At 21.8% G+C, this 19,980-nt stretch overlaps 1 protein-coding gene across 1 annotated transcript in view; it reads right to left on the bottom strand.

Annotated features, from left to right (window-relative positions):
- The window catches only part of LOC112601605, a 269,568-nt gene extending 266,454 nt beyond the window's left edge, over positions 1–3,114 (bottom strand). Inside the window, exon 1 of the mRNA XM_025349310.1 lies at positions 2,861–3,114. The gene's annotated coding sequence lies outside the window, so the exon portion shown is untranslated. The remainder of the gene's footprint in view (positions 1–2,860) is intronic.
- Positions 3,115–19,980: the final 16,866 nt, after the last annotated feature.

Raw genomic sequence — 19,980 nt, 5'->3', positions numbered from 1 at the left:
TATTTATTATTCACTATCTATTATATAAAAATTATAATTATTTGCCTCCGAAATTTTTATTATTATCGAACGAGGCTACAAAATTATATGTTCATGCATTTAATTATTAGATAAATAATTAACATTAAAAATTAGACTAATAGATAATACTCAATTATTAATTAGGTGTCAAATGTCAAATTGACAAATGGACGTAGCAATAAAAAAAAAAAAAATAATAATAATAATAATTAATAAATATAAACATTATTAAAAAAAAATAATAAAATTTAAAAAATTACGAATAAAATTGTATAATAAATAAAATATTACAATTAATAATAATTATTAACGTAGTCCCCACCTCGGCTGATAAAATTCAAGAGAAAAAAAGTATTAATGAAGTTAAATATCATTGAAATAAATGTGAAAAAAATTATTATTTTATCACCAAATTTAAAATGTTAACTGATTTCTAAATCATTTGTCTCATATTAATATAATATATGTAATATAATACTTACATATATCATACTTTCAAATGTTGCTATTAAGGATGGTTTTGAAAAAACCATAAATAGGGTAGGTTTAATGGTACTAATAAATAAAATAATATCTCTTATATATAAGCGATTCCGAAGTTGAAAGACGTTGGTAACTTTGAACATCGATAACTCCGAAAAAATATTATATAAACTCACTAATAACAGCACTAGCATGGCAGTACATTATGAACCACAATCACTACAACATTTTTGTTTAATACGCCAAAATATAGTGGTAGACACGATATATTATAATACTTACTCAGTTTGACACAAAAACGAATGAGTTCGTTGATAGACAAATATTTTTTGGCTACTGTGCCAAACGGTTAACGAGCGTCGTATTATATGCGATGTTCTAATCATTATACTGACTGTGGCAGTGTTATTCGACAAACGTAAATGCAATGACCCGTAATTGTTATTACAAAATAATAATATACTCGTAATATAATCTTGTATTAATGTTTTAAAGTAAAAATAGTAAAAAACATTTTCCATATTTTATGAATCACAATAATAATTTGTATTTTTACATCAATAAAATTATATTTGATTTTTGATTTTTTTTTTTTTATTATTATAAGTTATAACTATAAAATTATCATACACTATTTTAATGTAAAAAATTCAATATTCAATGTGTCAATTCAATAATATACTCTAATAAATAAAAAAGTTTATGTTCAAAATATTTCAAATTAAGAATTACAGTATAATTAAATACCTACTGTAATATAATGATTAATGATAAATGATAATACCTACTCTTTATATCCAATGTTTGGTAATTATTATGCAAATTATAATATTGTAAGAATAACTATTGAATTGAACCAAGAATTAGACTCTTATTTTATTCATTCCAATATATAATTTTAATTTTTCTGTATTATCTACCATTATTTCAAACGAAATTCGTTTAAATATTACTTTAAATTAATGTTCTAAATAAAATCTAAACAATAACTTCATACGACATATTATTCTGATAAATAATTAATGTTTATATTAATAATTAATACCTAATACAACAAAATAAATATTAGTACATTTGAAAAAATTAACACAATATCAAACTATAATATGGATGATTTAACTTGTATAAAGATATCAAAGCTACAAAATAAAAAATAAAAAGTTTTAAAGAACATCAATTACCTACATAGAATTACATAAAAAAAGAAAACTCTAAAATAAACGATAATTCATAATATATAAACTCACTTATCACAAGTACGTATAAAGAACGTATAATTTTATTTTAACCCAAGCTTATGTATGACAAAATACTAGTATCAATATATAATGCTTGTTACATAGTTTTCTTTGATTTCAAAGTTTTATACGGAGATTTTTATTGTATACATTTTTTTATTAATATGCTTTATTAATTTTGATAATAAATCTATACTTGTGTAGATAATTACTATTTTATTATTTATTATTTATTTTAATATATATAAATCATAAATGTGATTACATTGAAATGTTATTTCTGATATATTTTTTGTTGTCCATTTTTGTCAAATTATATTATTGATGCATTTATAACAGGAAAGTCATTAAAAACTAATCAATGAATAATATTTTTCAATTTTTATGTAATTAAAATTTTTTATTTATAACTATTATTATACAATTTAAGATATTGAATTTTATTTGAACATGACGATAAATTTAATCAGTTATTATTTAGTGACAATCACTGGGAATTTGATTTCATTTAATATTGTTTAAATTTAATATGGATAATTTATTTTTATTAAGTTAACTGAATTTAAACTTAATTCTTATGAATATGTCAAAAATCAACATTTTTTACTATACACAATTACTAATAGGAATTCAATGGTATTTAAAATACTTATTTATAATAAATTGTTTTTATTATTGATACTAATTTTCTCCAATAATTCAATCTAAACGTTTTGTGGTAATTATAATCTCATTAATCTTCTTTTTTTTATTTATTATTAAAACAATAAAATTCTACATAAAGTACATACATATTAAATAGGTTGGCACAAAAATTTAAACAATTATTTTTTTTCTATTTTATATAAAAAAAATATATTTATATATATATATTTAAAATTCAAAAAATTAATGACTATATAAATACAAAATACATGTATACATGGTTATCGATTATAGTACTAATAAAAAACAATTAATGATTGTTTTATAGACGATCATATAATATTTTAGTGTAACTATGACTTATGTCAATTATCTTTTTGTCTATTAATATTTTAACCCCTTCCAATTAAGAAAAAAACTGACAACAATAAAAACAAATACTAAAATATCATATTAATCAAAAATCTACTTACTCAATTATAGCCGTCACATAGAGTATCCCATTTTCCTACAAATTATATTATATCAAAAAAATAAAATATTATGATTACCGCACAACGCCGCGAACAGTAAAATCAAATTAGATAACTCCTTTAATGAGAAAAAAATACCAATACAAATAAAAAAAAAAACGAAAATCCTTCGTAAGTTACTAACACAATAAACACGCGATATCTATACCGGGGCTAAACGCGAATAGAACCCCAACGATAACATGCACGGCACACGGTCGGTACGCGAAAACTGTCGGTGGTTTCCGCAAACCCAAAACCATGTTTCAAGCGGCGGCGAGTATTTTGAAATCGATTATCACCGTTCGCCATCTATCCTGAAACAATCAAACCAAACCGATTCAACACCTTCCTGCATACCCTCGTTTAAGTCTTATTAATCACCACACAAAACATTGTGGTTGATTTTATTATTATTATAGGATGCAGGTATATTTTTTTGCAGACCTTGTTCTAATTGTGAGGTTTAAATACAATTTTAAGGAGGAGAGGCTTAATTTTTATTAAACTAAATTAATATTTAAATATCCAAAAAAATATACACTGTCAGATCTCCTATACATTTTTTAAAAATTGTTATTTCCTTTATTAGATAAATATTACTTTCTTTTCAATAAATATAGAATACATTAAACATATAAATTACAGTTTAAAATAATCAAACAATTAATTTTATTAATGGAAAAATTGAAAAAAATTTTATTATTGACATTCTTTAGATTCTGAGCTCAGCAAAAATGAATTGACTTGACAAAAATGTATGTATTTTTTTTTTTTTTTAGTGATTGTCTAAACCTCGGAGATACTTTTTAAGATAAAAACAATTTCTTTGGTGCTCAACAAAACTTTTGTAGAATATAGGTTAAGACTGTTAAGAATGTTAAAGGTGTTAAGAGTAAAAATTAAAAATTCTCAATGTTTTTTTTTAAAATAAAATCAAAAAAATAAAATAAAGAAAAACAGAAGTTTTTACGAAAAACAAAGTTTTAAAAATCAATTATATTTTTCTATTGTAATTTAAAAATAAATACATGTAGAAACTTTAGTTTTTCAAAAAATATTTGTATTAGAATTCTTTAGACATGATATACATTTCAAAATATTTAAGTTCTTTTTATGCTATTTAAAGACATTTAAAATTTTTTTAATTAATTTATCTTATAAGGATATCATAAAATTTTTATTTTTAAATAAAATATTTAAAAATATAATAACAGCTTCTACGTAAGTTCTTCTTATTGCTAATAATTAATATCAAAAATACAATCCAATAATCCTATTGTTTCTTTAACACGTTTAAATTTCAAATATTTTAGCAATTTTATTGTTCACGAAAATAGCGAAAATTCAAAAATTATTTTATATTTATTAACATTTTCAAATTTTATATCTATGAGTTGAAAATATAATATATATTACAAGATTTTTTACAAGAATTTAAAAATAAGAAGTTTTATAAAGCCATTCAATTTTTTTATGAATTTTAAAATTTGTTAAAAGAGTCAAAATTATCAAAATTATTTTGTAGTCATAATATATATATATTTATATATTATTATGGGATGACAACCATTTTTAAATAACATAACAACTAATTTAAAGCGCGGGTAAAAAAAATTGTACATCTACAAAGAATATAACACTGCTGTTTTTAGCATAATGTACCATTTATTTTCTAGTTCTTGTAAAACCGATTGTGTCTAATAATTTGATGAAATGCGTCTGTGATATAGAAAAAATATTTACAAAATAATTATGAAATAATAAATGTTGTTCGATAAAATAATCATTCAAAACATATACATGATAAAATAATAAAACTCAGTAATTCTTTTAACAGTAAATAATCACTATTTCAAAAAGTGCTAACGGTTTTAAAATATTTTTTTCATATAATTTTAATTCTGAAATTTAAATTTTCTTTTTAATTTGTAATTTTTGGAATAACAATACATGTCAATTTAATAATTTTAAACATTTTTATATATAAAAATCAAATTTTAGACCTATGATTAACTAAATATAAGATATAAGTATTTAAAGTTAAGATAATTATTGTTATGTATTATCATCGTCATGCTATGAACTCTTGTGTCACTGATTCACCGTAATCTTTAGATGTATAAAAACAGTTTCATTTAATGTATGAGCCCTAAAAAGAAAAAAAAATGTATGACTTAAACTAAATATTTAGGTGATAACGGATTGATATGAACTAGTAAAATATTACTCCTAACATTTATTTCAAAGTAATTGTACTTCGTCTGGTAACTTTTATAAGTATAAAATGACATGTCTTGCGAGTTACTGATTCATAGTTGCCTAGCCGGAATCGCTGAAGCCTTAAGTATGCAATTTTATAAGTACCTAATTTATTCTATTCTATGATGTATAGAGACACACAAAGAATTTTCTGAAATTCATCTTCTAAAGAGGTTAAAATATGTAAAAAAAGAGTAAAGATAGAAAACGTTATTTATTAATCAGATTTTTTGGAAATTTAGCATACTTACTCTATATATCACAAATAATAAAATATTTTTACCTTATAAAAATATTTACATTTAACCAAGTTTAAGAAGTGGTAAATCGTCGTGCAATATCAGCTAGTATTATTATATAATATTAAAGTAAATTGTACATAATAAAAGAGAAAAATAGAATTTATAATATAAAATAAAATAAATGTTATGTCATTTTTGTTTCTTAAGTGTTTTTAATTTTAAAACTGTACACATTCAACAAAATATAAAAACCAATTATAAATAAAATCAATAGCTTCAGAATTTCGTTTTAATATACCAAATCTGGCTGTTATAGATTTAAATGGAAAAAGTTATTCATTAAAAAAGACTAATGTTTCAATAACAAAAAGAAATAGAGAAAACTTTTTTGCCCTTAAACGTTTTACAGTTTTTGTTCGTATTTTATATAAGTTACATATTTAACGACTCATATATAATTTTTATGTGATACCCCATAAACATGACAAGTTTTCTTCGTACATAATATTGTTTTAAGATAAGCGACATGTAAGGGCAAAAACAAAAATAATAAACTTATACATATACAGATAAGCATTTATATTATATAATATTCTATAATTTAAACATCGAATATTCTGATGATAAAACTTTAATGTGATAAACGTGACAATTTAGGAACATATTAAATGTAAATCTGTCAAAACAAACATTGAGGTTATCAAATTACTCGATTAAACAAATAAAAATAGTATACGTGATACAAATCATGTATATACACAGTTTGCTAAGCCGAATACATTTAAGTTTCAAGTTTAATATTTATCTTATAAGCAAGTTATAGACATAAAACATTAAATTCTAAAAGTCACTCTTTTATACAGTAAATATTGTTAACATTATTCAAAAAAATATTAACATTGTACGTAATTTTCTTTTTGAAAACCATAGTTTATTTTTTTTTCTCCTTAAGTTTATTGGTAATATTTCAACTAACATTAATTGGTTTTTAAATGGTAGTTTTTTTTTTTTTTTTTTGTATAGATAAATATCTAAGAACTGAAGATGCAGAATAAATTCATGGAATATTTATTTCAATATCACTAATTTTTTGAAACAAACAATAAAATATAGAAACTCGTCAAGAAAATGAGTGTTAAATATAAACGGAAATAATTCATTAAAATCGAAAAATCCAATGATTACTCCAAATTTATCTACTATAACAAGTATTAAATGCATACATATTACGATCTATCTCGATCTCAATAGTGAAAAAAAAGTCAGCTAGAAAGCAAACAATGTTAATTAATTAATATTTTGAGTATACACTAAACGCAAGTTAAATGTACAAAATGTAATTATAATTTTAGACTTGAATTTAATGTGGATGAGGGCATTGAGCAGATTACTAAGCGTTATGTTTACTTCATAGAACTAGAAATTTAGATGAAGTGATTTACAAATTATCATTGAAGAAGAGTTTACCAACTAAAAGCACATTATATTATATTATCTACAAAATTAGATCGATGTGTGTACTTATGTAGATAGATATTATTATCCATAATAATAAATTGAAAATAGTATATCAATGAACCATCAAAATGTTTTGGTATTACAAAATATCGCTATATTTAATAAATTTAAAAAATAAAGATAGTATACATTTGCTGATGTCGAATGATAAATTTTTTCTGCGTATGCAATATTGAATATAATTTTAAATTTATGAGTAGCACTATGTCCACTATTTCTTGATTAATAATATTATACATTATGCTATACACAAAACACTGATCCATTTTGAACTGTGCATTATATCAATAAATAATAGTTTTGTTTGTTTATTTTTTTTTTCTAGAGCTAATAATACAGTTAAACTCCAATTGTTTTAAAATGTAGTAAGTATTTATCGTATAAAAATTTTAAGTCATATAGTGGGCTATTTTTAAATGTTTAAGTATACCATAAAATATACATATTGACAATTAATGATATTAAATATCAGTTTAGTTTTAATTAAATCCGAAACTATTTATTTAGATTTAACTTATTTATTTTATTTTAATTTTTTAAATGATAATTAGAATCCATCACTATATTGCTTTCATTTTTTATTACGACATAAAAAGTTGTAAGTACGTTTGAAATTGGTGTTACCATCTTTTAAATCTAATGAAGTGAAAATAATTAATTTATGTGTATTTATTCAAAATGTATTCAATAGTAACCAAAAATTATAAAAAATTACAATTGTATAAAATGCATTATTATAATAATTTTAAAATGATGAAAAAATAATTCTTAGTATAATTTATGCTCATCTTACATCTGTAAGTTCATTTTTTAATAAATATGAGTAGGTTTACTATTAACTTCTCAACTAATTGCAGTTTCAAATTTGTTTTTTTGAATATTACAAGGATATTCGAAAGATTACCACTTTAAAGTGCCATTCAATTTTGTATTAATTAGTAGGATAACTACACGAAACTTTCAATGAATTTTTACTGCTATTATTTAAAAAAAAAGAAAAGAAATTACCTTCTTATTATATCTAAATTTGAAAAAGTAATTGAAAACAATGAGATTATACCATACAATTTAAAAATATCCTTCATAATAATACTGTTTTTCAAGCGTCTGAAACTTTTAATTTACCTTTTAAATAAAGAAGCATTGTATCAAATTAAAAATGTTAATTAAATTCTTGATAATACTATTTGAAATACCTGAATTATATATACATACATAAGTTCCACTAACAACAATTCCGAAATTAAGACACATATAATCACATAATAATGTATGCATAAATAATATTTTTTCTTCCACCAGTTCTCATTTAATAGTAACCATGATATTGGATTTATAAATGCTTAAATTATATCAAAATAATTTTTTTAGTATACATACATAGATTTATATTTTATAAAAATTAATAGGTATATCAATGAATATTTTTTATTTGATTATTATCGTTCGATACTTGGATACAAATTAGAAATAAAATTGAAAGAAGTATGGATAAAATATTATAAATACATTTTTATCATCAGTCGTTTAGGAAAAATGAAAAAAATCATTTCAACCAATACTAAGGCAGACATTTTTTACCGTTTCTTGAAAAGTAATACATTTAATTGAAAATCAAGATATGTTAAATTCTTATACAGCGGTATAATGAGGTAAGACTCTATAAATTAAAAATACTAAAAATAAAATTATATTATATTAATTTCTATACCACATTAACATTGAAAATTTTAGTACATATCCAATATTAAAAAATATTCTTCGTTTATTCAGACTTAGAACTGACAGCTTATATTATAAACAAAGTTGGTAAAGTAAAAATGGGTTTGTTATTATGTGATTATTTAATGTATAAATAATAATTATTTATAAATAAAATAAATATAAAAAAACTGGAGAAGTCATTCTACTACAAAGCAGGTATCGAGTGTAATTCATCTTTGACTAGATCACTGTAATGGATTAAACAAATTTTAATTAAATGATAAATTACGATAGAAACCATATTAAAAATATTTCAAAAATGTTTTATTGTATATTTTATTTCTGTAGAGTATAAGTAATAAAAATAATATTAAAAAAATACATAATGCATATTATAATACTATTATCTATTAACTATTACAGTATTGTTATACGTAATGTTACTATCTATAGTTAACTTTTTAAGTTAATACTGACATCTCATAGGGTGATGTAAATATTTTCAAAATAATTTTTTACAAAAAAAAAAAAAAAAAACATTTAAGGAATCTTAATTTTATTTTTCAAGCTTTTCACTTAAAAAAAAAAAATAAATAAATGTAATCATATATAAATCGAAAACAAATTAAAGAAGTAAAATATTTTAGATGTTCATAAATAGTAAAAGAGAGCCAAAATAATAAGATGTCTTTTAAATGCCAATATTAACATTTTATTGAAATTAAAAACACTTTAAAGTTATTTATTTTTGAATAAAATCAAAACACCAATGTCTTAATAAAATACTAGTTTTGGGTAAACATTTTTTTCCCTTATTTTTCTTTTCGTTGTATTTTTCGATAATTTTGAAAAATACTTTTTTTAGTAGATTTAATATTAAAATTCATCATTTAAGTTAAAAATTGACATATTTTACTTCTTTTAATGGTATTGAGTGACAGATACTAAACACTATAAAAAAACAAATTTAAAAACATTGTAAAATCAATACATTTGTTCAGCTTAGAATCTACTATTTTACTACCTGAGACAAATAATTACCTTTAAATCTAAAAAAAATCATTATATATTTCCTGAGTAGTTTTTTTTTTTTTTTATTATTAATTTTCTATAATCTTTTATTGTTGTTTATTATTATTTTTTTTGTTTTTTTAATTATACATTAAAAATTTATATTAAAAAAAATTTATATTAATTTTACTCATAATTTTAAAGAATATTGTTGTGGACTGTAACGTTTGTTTGGATTTTGGTTCTCGAATAGGAGTAATTAGATTTAAATAAAATGTAACGCACCTTGTTTCAATCGCAAAATATACTTTTTTTATTACGATTCCGCTGATTACATCGATCGTACGCGACTGACACAAAAGTCATACAATATAATATAAGTAATACTAAATATAATAATAATAATGTGTTATTGGGATATGCACGCATTACGTCTTTATCAAACCGAACAAAACCAACACAAATTACAACTTATAAATACAAATTAATAATAATATAATATCATGCGTCAACAAATATAATTAAAAAAAACAAATTTTAACTATGCCAATGTAGCATTAAGTTACTAGTTTTAAATCTAAGTAAACTGGGAAGGAAAATAAAATAACTCCATGCAAGGAATGTTAGTCACATATTTAATATCACATTTTATAATACAATTATATTTTCTTGTTAAAGGTTAATTATTCTCCTGTAAAAGGATTTATTGCCAAATTTTTTAATTGATGCTTCGGGGAATAGAATTATTAAAATTAAGATCTATAAAAAAAAAAAACTTTGCATACATTTAAGAATGAGTTTCATAATTATAAATTAAAATAACCTTTTAAAAATTATTTTGTAGAAATAAATAATAATAATGTTAATGCGTCGTGAAAACAACATTGTTCCTGATATCCATTTTCTTAATAACAAGAAAAAAAATAAAATTGTTGAAAATGGATAATTATAAAATACTATACACTTAAAATTATTTTTACTACCTTATGTTCGTTACCTTTTATATTTGTAATGAATATAAGTCATTAAAAAATAATAATTAAAGTTCTATAAAACCAATTTAATTATAAATATTACCATAGCTAATTATTGAACTTTAATGTTATTAAAATATTTGTTTCATTTAATTTATTTAAGTAGTACATATATTAAGCCCAATAACAATAGGTACATTAAAAGCGATAAATATTTTAAGATTGTTTAGTCCATTCAAAATAAACTATGAAATTACAATATGCTCAATGGAACCCTTATTATAATTCAAAATTGACACAGTGCTAATTAAATAATTTTAGGTTTATCTGCCAACTACAGTCTATGAGTATTTATATAGTATAATAATACAATTTTAAGTCAATATTTAAATTTTACAAATATATATTTTATTAATATTATTGTATAGTATCATTCAAATATAAAACATAGCAAGGAAACTTGAGAATAATAATAATGAATAGATTTTTTTTTTTTAATCACTTTATCGTATAAAATTAGATTAAAGATGTTAATTTATTTAACTATATTAGAAAAGTAATAAAATAATATATCCATATCTGTGTTTTAAAATTAATTGTATCTTTTTTTTCTTATAATTTAAACTTGGCATTTTTATTGGCTTAATCGGTTCAACAAAAACTAACTTTTTGTATTGTTTAAACATTATTACAAACGTTAAAGTTTTACATAATTTTTCACTAAAACGTTGACTTTTTTTCATTAAATATTGTTTAATTTTATCCTCTATTTTACTTTAAATGCTATATTAGAATATTAAATATGTTGATATTAAATAAAAAAGTAATTACCAGATCCACATAAGATGATTATAATTATAATAACACAGATAATTTAAATGAAAATACACCAATTCTTTATAGAAACAAAATATTTAGAAATATCAAAAATTATTTAATATTCATAAATTTATTTAAAAAAACAAAAATTACTAACTGAATATTATTTTATTTATTACAAACTCATCATTAAAAGACAATTTAATTTAACTCGTAATGAATAATTATTCAACCATTTTTTTATCATTTTCGTTTATTTACTTTATTATTAAATAAAAAAATAGAAAACATGCTTAAAATTTACTAACAGTGGTTCATAATTGGTTAATTTTAAATAAGGATAATGGATTTTAAATATGGTATACAAATACAATGGTATATTATTATATTATTATACTCATATTTAAATTTTAAATCGAAATTAATGTACCTAAATAAAAATAATAATACATTTTTGTTTATAACACTGCAATAATATAATAAAACTGAAAGAAATTTTAAAGCAGTTTCATTTTCTTAAATTGAATTTCTTCGCACAAAAATCCAATTGTAAACATCAAATGGCAACCCATCTCCAATCAAAACCTATAATTTTCAAAAAAAAATTTTAATAATTAATTATTACGAGTTTTATTCATGACTATTTTAAATTTAAAAACGATAATTTGAAATTACATTAAGAAATCTTCTTTTTTTATTATTGATCTTACTTAAGCCCGACAACTAAAGCCATTAGCTGTGCATAGGAACAGTAGGTTTTTTGTTTGTGAGGTTTTGGTTAGTAGGGTTAGAACACGTGTGTATATGTATGTGTGTGCCATGGATTTGTCACTAAGAACTCGGGTGGTCACCCATCCGAGAGCTAACGATGCCGGCTAATGCTTGACTTTAGAACACATTAATGACTGAAGCCAACTATCGCGCTTCACCAAGCCACTTAAGAAATCTATTCTATCTGAAATACACATTTTTTTTTATTTACATTTTCTTTTTTAGAAAAATAAATTTAAAAAGTAATATTTTCAGTAGAACATCTGTGTTTGGTTTTCAATATTATGAAAGTGTTAGAGAAATTATATTATCTCCAATTTTTTTATTTTTTTTTTTTTTTTATTTAAACAACTTAATACTTAATAACAGGTTATGTAAAACATTGAAGATATACATTTAATACAATTTTATCAAAAAATATATAAATTATACGTTACACGAGACTTACAATATTTATTCAATATACATAATTTCCTCATTTTTTTCATTCAAAAAAATCAACATAAACCACTAAAATAATTGATTATTTCTGTTTTAAGTAAAATTTCATACATTTTTTAACTATATTCATTCCAACACTTTAAATAAGCACAATAATATCTGTTGACATAAACTATTCTTAGAAATAATAACATTATACATGTTAGATATATTAACATACTTATAATCATGTTATATAATTTAAAAGACAAAATATCTTTTAAATAATGACGTTTAGAAATAATGTTTCTGAAAATTCTAAAAATATTTTTATTTTATACCTATATTTTAGAGGAACATAATATTTACATCAAAGTTTTAAATTTAATTAAATTTGAATTCAGCTATATTGTCTTCTGACATTTTACTCCTGGGTCCAACATATTAAATACATATCACTTTATAATGCATATATACAAGCAAAACGCTAACAATGTGCTAGAAACACAAGGCTGCTAACACGCCGTTACAGATTTACACGTTGCATACACTTTGTCGTTTATGGAATATTTTAAAAGCAACTAGGGAGCAGCGGTCACATTAAACTTACATCAACGCAACCGTATAATTATAACCACGTCGTATATTACAATAATATAGTTATTCGCATGCGAGTAGACAATGGATCAATTTTTGAGAAGATAGAAAATCTTTACTATCATCTAAAAAAAAAAATAAACTTTAGTTTAGGATCTTGACGTAAACTTGAGACAAATTTATATTGTTACATTTACATATATCCAAACAACTAAAAGTTTTAACAAGTGACGTATACCTCGTATTATTTTACTTTACGAATATATACAAAGTACAACTACAGACATTATATATGAACGCATTACTTAAATTAAAATAGTTTTACAATATTTCAAAAAGCTAAGTTTATTTTTATAAGTGAAATAACTTAATAAGTTTAAATATTTAAGAAAATACTAAGCAAAAAATATAACTAATAAACTTAAAAACGTACTATCATCAAAATTATAAAAATAATAAAATTAAGACAATACATTTCTAAAAAAAATACATGTTGGTTCTAAAAATGAAATTTACACACGAAAAAAGTATACCAAAGTGATATGATTTAAAAGATTTATATAATAAATAAGGTTAAATACGCGATATTGTGTAAACTTTGAAAATTTTTATTGTAGATAAATGATAACAAAACGCTATGAAATTCGTTAATATTTAATTAAAACTTAGGTTAGGATGCTCTTCTTCTTTTATTAAATTTTATTAATGTATCAATAATATTTTTCGAACGGTATTGTTCTTCTTTTTTCACATTTAATTTCTGTGTACAGGATCTACATGACCTACAATTCATAAACACTGTATATTGCGGTAAATAATCTAAGTATTTTAATTTGATCACCACCATACCATAAAACTCATACCAAATTACAATTTTAACCTTATTCAATTCTCTTGCATTTAAATAATGAATGTACAAAAATATATTTTTAAATAAGGACCCTAAACAAATTGGTATTTCAAGGTATTTAGATTAAATTACACTTTTATCAGGTATAAATATTGCAAATATTGTATTTATATATACTTAAAATATTGTAAACGAATGTGGGGTGGCACATATGAGGGTTGTTCTGTATACTAGTAGGTATGCGATAAAGAGGATTAGACCACGACGAAAGTAAATATATTTGTAAAACTATTTGTATGGCAGACGTGAAAATGCCATTTAAGCACGATATATGTATAAATGGGAGAAAGACAGAAAGAGCTAGAGAATGAGAGAAGAGAGTGAATGAGGGAAAGAAACAATGAGAAAGAGAGAAACAACTAAAAGAATTTAAAATACAAAAATGTGTACGCAGACGATATCCAAAGCGTTCGCTTCTGTACGTTATGTGCATTATTTAAAAAGCCGTTAAAACGAAAACCGTGCTCTTGTTTTCTTATTAAAAGGGCACTATACCATGTTTTTCCTGAAACATAATCCACACCGTGTTACGAGTGCATACGAATAATATCGCGTTGTGTTTTCCCGGCCTTAACCTACAAATACGCGTTTAAACCTTAAACCAGTGTGCGTACCTACTATTCTCAATCGAATAACGGCAGCCCAATGGGGGCATATAAGCTTAAAATGGATTTTGAGGGTTGTGTATAATTATGGCGTTTCCCTAGCAAGTAGTTTTTCCTCGTCCGTTTGGGTCCATTTTGTAGCGGAAAAGTTTAGTGTATAACATTTTACAGGTCAACAATCCAAAACGCGCAATTGGTTATTTTTATCATTTTCAGGAGATATGAATAATTTTGTGTTTTAAAGGATTGAAATACCATATATTTAATAATAAATTAACAATTATTTTAATAAAATATAATATATATTTTAAGATTGCTTGTAGACTAAAATAATCTTTATAACTTTTATAAAACAATAAATCCAAGACTTTGAAGATTAAGTTAGGTCAAATACACTATTTATAAAAAATAGAGTAGGTAAACTTTGAATAAATTAGTTTAAACCATAGAGCTTTAAAGTAAAAATAACCAACATTTTTCTTTATCACAGATACTATTTCCAAAAATAAATTTCTTATTTAAGATAAAGTCATTTAATTTTTAATTGAAATCGTATACTTTTTATGATCATGCAAGAAGTTACTGACAAATATTTATTTATTATTATAGGTTTTAATTAACAATACGTAATAATGTATTGATATATTAAATGTATTCAATTAGTAGTAGGCAATATATAAAATGATACACCAAAGACCTCAACACATTTTTTATTTAATAATGAAGTTATACAAAGTGTTATTTTTAAAACTGTTAAATACTACACATCTTTGAAATCATATTATTTTCAACTACTTTAAATATTTCGTAATACTTTTTAAGTTATAGCATCATTGCAATACAAAAACCTCTGTATTTCAAATGAAAACCCCCCTCCTTTTTTTTAAATTGTTAGGCAGCTATTTTGTTTTTTAAATGTTGATGTATCTAGATCAACATTTTGAACAACGAAAGGTTTTGAGTGATTGTATATAGTTATTATACTTATAATTTATATGTATATAATAAAGATAATATTGGATCTAGTACTTATTCTACTTAAACAATTTTTATCAATTATAAATGTTTATAGATTAATATTAGTTATTCAAATGTTCAATCACTTGGGTGCCCAGGCACCAAATCTCTTATCTAATTTATTTCGTAAATGTAAACAATTTAAGTACTAATTGTTAGTGCTTTGACCATAGACAAGAACCATTATCCTTTATACTTAAATTTTAATAACTTAGAAACCACTTATTTGAATTTGTATTTAGATACTTTAAAATGTTTTAAAATATATCTGCCCACTAATTCATAGAAAGAAAGCAACCCTCTTTTTTCCCCTACATTAAAAAAAAAAAAAAAAAAAAACAGAAGTTAGTATCATCTCAAGATTATCCTTATATTATATAAGAAATTTTAAGTAATTGATAATAAGATGATCAAGTGTATTTAAAAATTAAAAAAATCAGATTTTAAATAATTTCTTTGTTACAAATGAATGGGAAAGTGCCCATGATGAATTTACGTATAATGTACCTACGTGTGTTTGATGTTTTTAAATAACCATAACAGTTTATTTAGGACCTATTTTATTAAATTTTCAAACATTTGAAGTAACGAAAAATTTTTTATCGATAATAATATTAAAAAAAAAAATAAAAGAATTGTTAAAATAATGAATAACTCAAAAATTATTAAATAATATTTATACATACGAAATTCTATAAAAACAGCTTTTAAAAATTAAATTTATCAAGAATTTGTAGAATTGTTAATTGTTTTTTAATTACGTCAAACAACAAAAAATATTTTGTAAAATGATAGTTTTGCGAAAAAATTCGATGTTATTTTAAAAAGAACTGGGAAAACAATTCATTGTAAAATCAATACATTATCGTTTCGCTAGAATCTAAAATATCAAAGTAGAAATGTTAGTTCAGTTGTGTATATTATACAACGTAGTTTGTTGAGAAATATCTAACATAATATTTTTTTGATAAAAATGAAATACAAAATTGTATGTGATAGGTAACGCTGTCATGTGACTAAAGTCAGCAACAATCGTCAATGGTTCTTCGCACTCACATTAAGTTCTAAATAACAGCGGTAGATAGCGTTACTATTAACATTAAAATGTGTTCATATTATAATAATACAAATATTACGAATTTAATATAATCATAAATTAAATAGTAAAAAATATTCATAATTAATCAATAATAATAACATAATAAGAAATAGACATCAACAGATACCAAAAGTTATAAAAGCAGAATAATTTCTAATTTAAATAATCGTGTAAGTTTTTACAATAGTCATTTAATGTAAAAAGCTTTTTAATTCTTAATAGCCATCCACGCCATGAAGTGCTATTACTGAATAGCTTCTTCACTCAAGCCAACCGTGACCTATTATATATCCCATCTATTGTGCTTTTGTGCTTATTGTAAATATATTTTATATAGATTTTACAAATAAAATAAATAAGACAAAAAAAAAAAAATTCTAAATAGCTATAATAAAAAACAAGAGTAAATTATTTATTTTTTTTTTTAATCCAGTCTTAATAGCTACCTTGTAATACATTTTTATAATATGATTCTATTCAAAACTTTTAAAGTATTAAAACTAAACAGAAAAAAAATCAATTCCATCTTTTTAGAACTTCCTTACTATATTATGTATGTACAAAGATCTATACAAATTTAAAAATGAATATTAAAAAAGGCAGGTTCAATGGCAATCATTGTATATAAAAAATAATTTTGATCAAAGATTATCTATCAGTTTATATCAATATGTAATATGTATATTTTATAATATTGCTATTAGCTATGTTTACTATGAGTATTACAGTAGATTAATTTAAATTTTGACGAAAACGTTGAATTTGAAAATATTATTTTGTGTATAAAATAATGTTATTAAAATTATGTACTTAAAAGATATATGTCTCAACAAATAATGTTTTTGGACTAAAACAAAATAATAAATATATGCGCTTTTCACAGTTTAAACATGTATTTAGTTCCAATTTAAACTTCAAATACGTATCATATACTTATATAAATAAAAATAATTTTTATACATTTTTTAGATTTTTTTTAATTTCAATATTAACCACTTATCAGGTGTTATATATTAAATTTTCAAGCCTTAGCTTTAAAAATTTCATATTTTATAAATTTTTAACTGCAAAACAATTTGCAAATATTTTAAATTTTGTCAAAAATTTAGACTTAAATATACTGTTACTATATTATAGTATGTATGTTATATATTTCTTAATTATTAAATAAACAACTTATGACAAATTTTATATTCAAAGTTCAAGCACTTTTACTCAACAAATACTTTTTTTTGACATTTGAAGAAAAAACTTAAGAAAACGAAATCCATTGCGTATTAGAGATTTTAAAATATTTTGTGTTATACAATCGTTGTAATTTTTGATTATGTATACAATGTACTTGTCCGTTATATTTTAATAAAATAAAAATTTAAGATTCATCTCAGAAACATTATATTTAGTAGTACCATTAATTTTAGAATATTACATAATATTGTATTCTAAAATAAATGGTAGTACACTAGTACAAGCCTATAAATTATACGCTGCATAGGTTGTTAATTATTTTTAAAAATTAACCAACCAACCCAACGTGGATCTCCAAAATTCTGCAATTTTATCAATTTAATTTTTCGGTGTAAAAACTAAATATTTATTCAAGTGAATGTTTTATTTAGTTATAATTTCGTATCACGTTTTTACGTTAAAACATATATGTACTTTTTATCCTAGATACATTGATAAAAAAGTATGATAATATTTTTTTTTTAAAGATTAATATATATTTAAATCTTTTGTTTTTGACTAAAATTGTAAAAATATAGAATAACTAGTGCTTAGACACTGAATAAAAAGTTTTCATAAAAAAACTTTACTTCTTATACAACATTTAATAACGATCAATGGATGTTTATTATTGTTATCATATTATTCTACAATAAAAGGTAATTTTTTTTGCAAACATGAGTTTTTCTATAGGTTACAGCTTTTTAAAAAGTAGTTATTATTTATGTGCTTTATACATAATTATTTACCTATTTTAATGCATATATATTTTGTCACCAATTTGTAGGGCATATTATCATGATAATGAAGCTATTAATGGTTGATAAATAATATAACGATCTAATACAAAATACATACATTAAAGTTAAACTGTTCAATTTTTTTCTTTGATTGTCTTTAATACATGTTATCAACAACGAAAATGTGCGTGGCATATTCATAATAAATAATATAGTCACAAATTACTACTAAGTATTAGTTAGCTGATGTAACCAACTAGTGATTTTGATGCATATTATATCACACCTACAAAGTAGTTACTTTTATCAATTCTGATTTAATGTATTTACCGTGTAGTACACTATCATAACTAGCAATCCAGCAATCCTAGACAAACAATGAACTATTAATTGACTGTTTTCATTCGACTAAAGATCGTAGGTACCTATTTATACAATTTTATTTACTTCATTAAGAAAAAAAAATCAAGTTATTTTTGGTACTATTATATTCTGTGAGTAAAAATTGTTATATTTATTTCGTGCATAAAGGGAAAATTATAAACTTCTGTCAAAATTTTCAACAACAAAGTCATTTGAAGGATTATAAATTATAATTAATTTATTATATAATTTGTAAAAGTATCTATATTATTATATATTATGCTAAAGTTTATTCCATTTCAACTTTATTAAGTGTATGTGATTAATGAGACACAAAATTAATACAAATTGTAACATGAACTAGTTAGACTGTGTATGAGACATAAACATTTGTATTTAACAAGCATATTTTTTAACTTAAAAATTAGTTACTTATTCCACTCATAATTCTTTAATATTATATTTAATTTTTAATTTGTAAAAAATATTATCAATCCTGCATTAAATGTAGAACACATAAAACCTAATTTCAAATTAGTTGACACACTAAATTAATAATAATAGTTATTGAACTACTAACCACCTCTTTTAGCTTAGAATTTCAAATAAATATAATATTTAATATAACGTATTACAATGTATTTAAAACAACATTTTAATTTTAAATTAATTAACAGTAATACTAAAAAATAAAAATATTTTTTTACTAATATTTTTATGCATATTAGTTTATATTTTTTAATTTATTAATATATTTATATATATTTACTATTTGTTTAATAGTCAAGGAACTTTAATAACA

Source organism: Melanaphis sacchari, unplaced genomic scaffold (assembly GCF_002803265.2).
Source record: "Melanaphis sacchari strain LSU unplaced genomic scaffold, SCAv2.0 Contig7_pilon_pilon, whole genome shotgun sequence".
NCBI classification, from domain to species: domain Eukaryota; kingdom Metazoa; phylum Arthropoda; class Insecta; order Hemiptera; family Aphididae; genus Melanaphis; species Melanaphis sacchari.
The sequence above is the reverse complement of the archived record's forward strand: the minus strand, read 5'-3'. Positions and strand labels throughout refer to the sequence as shown.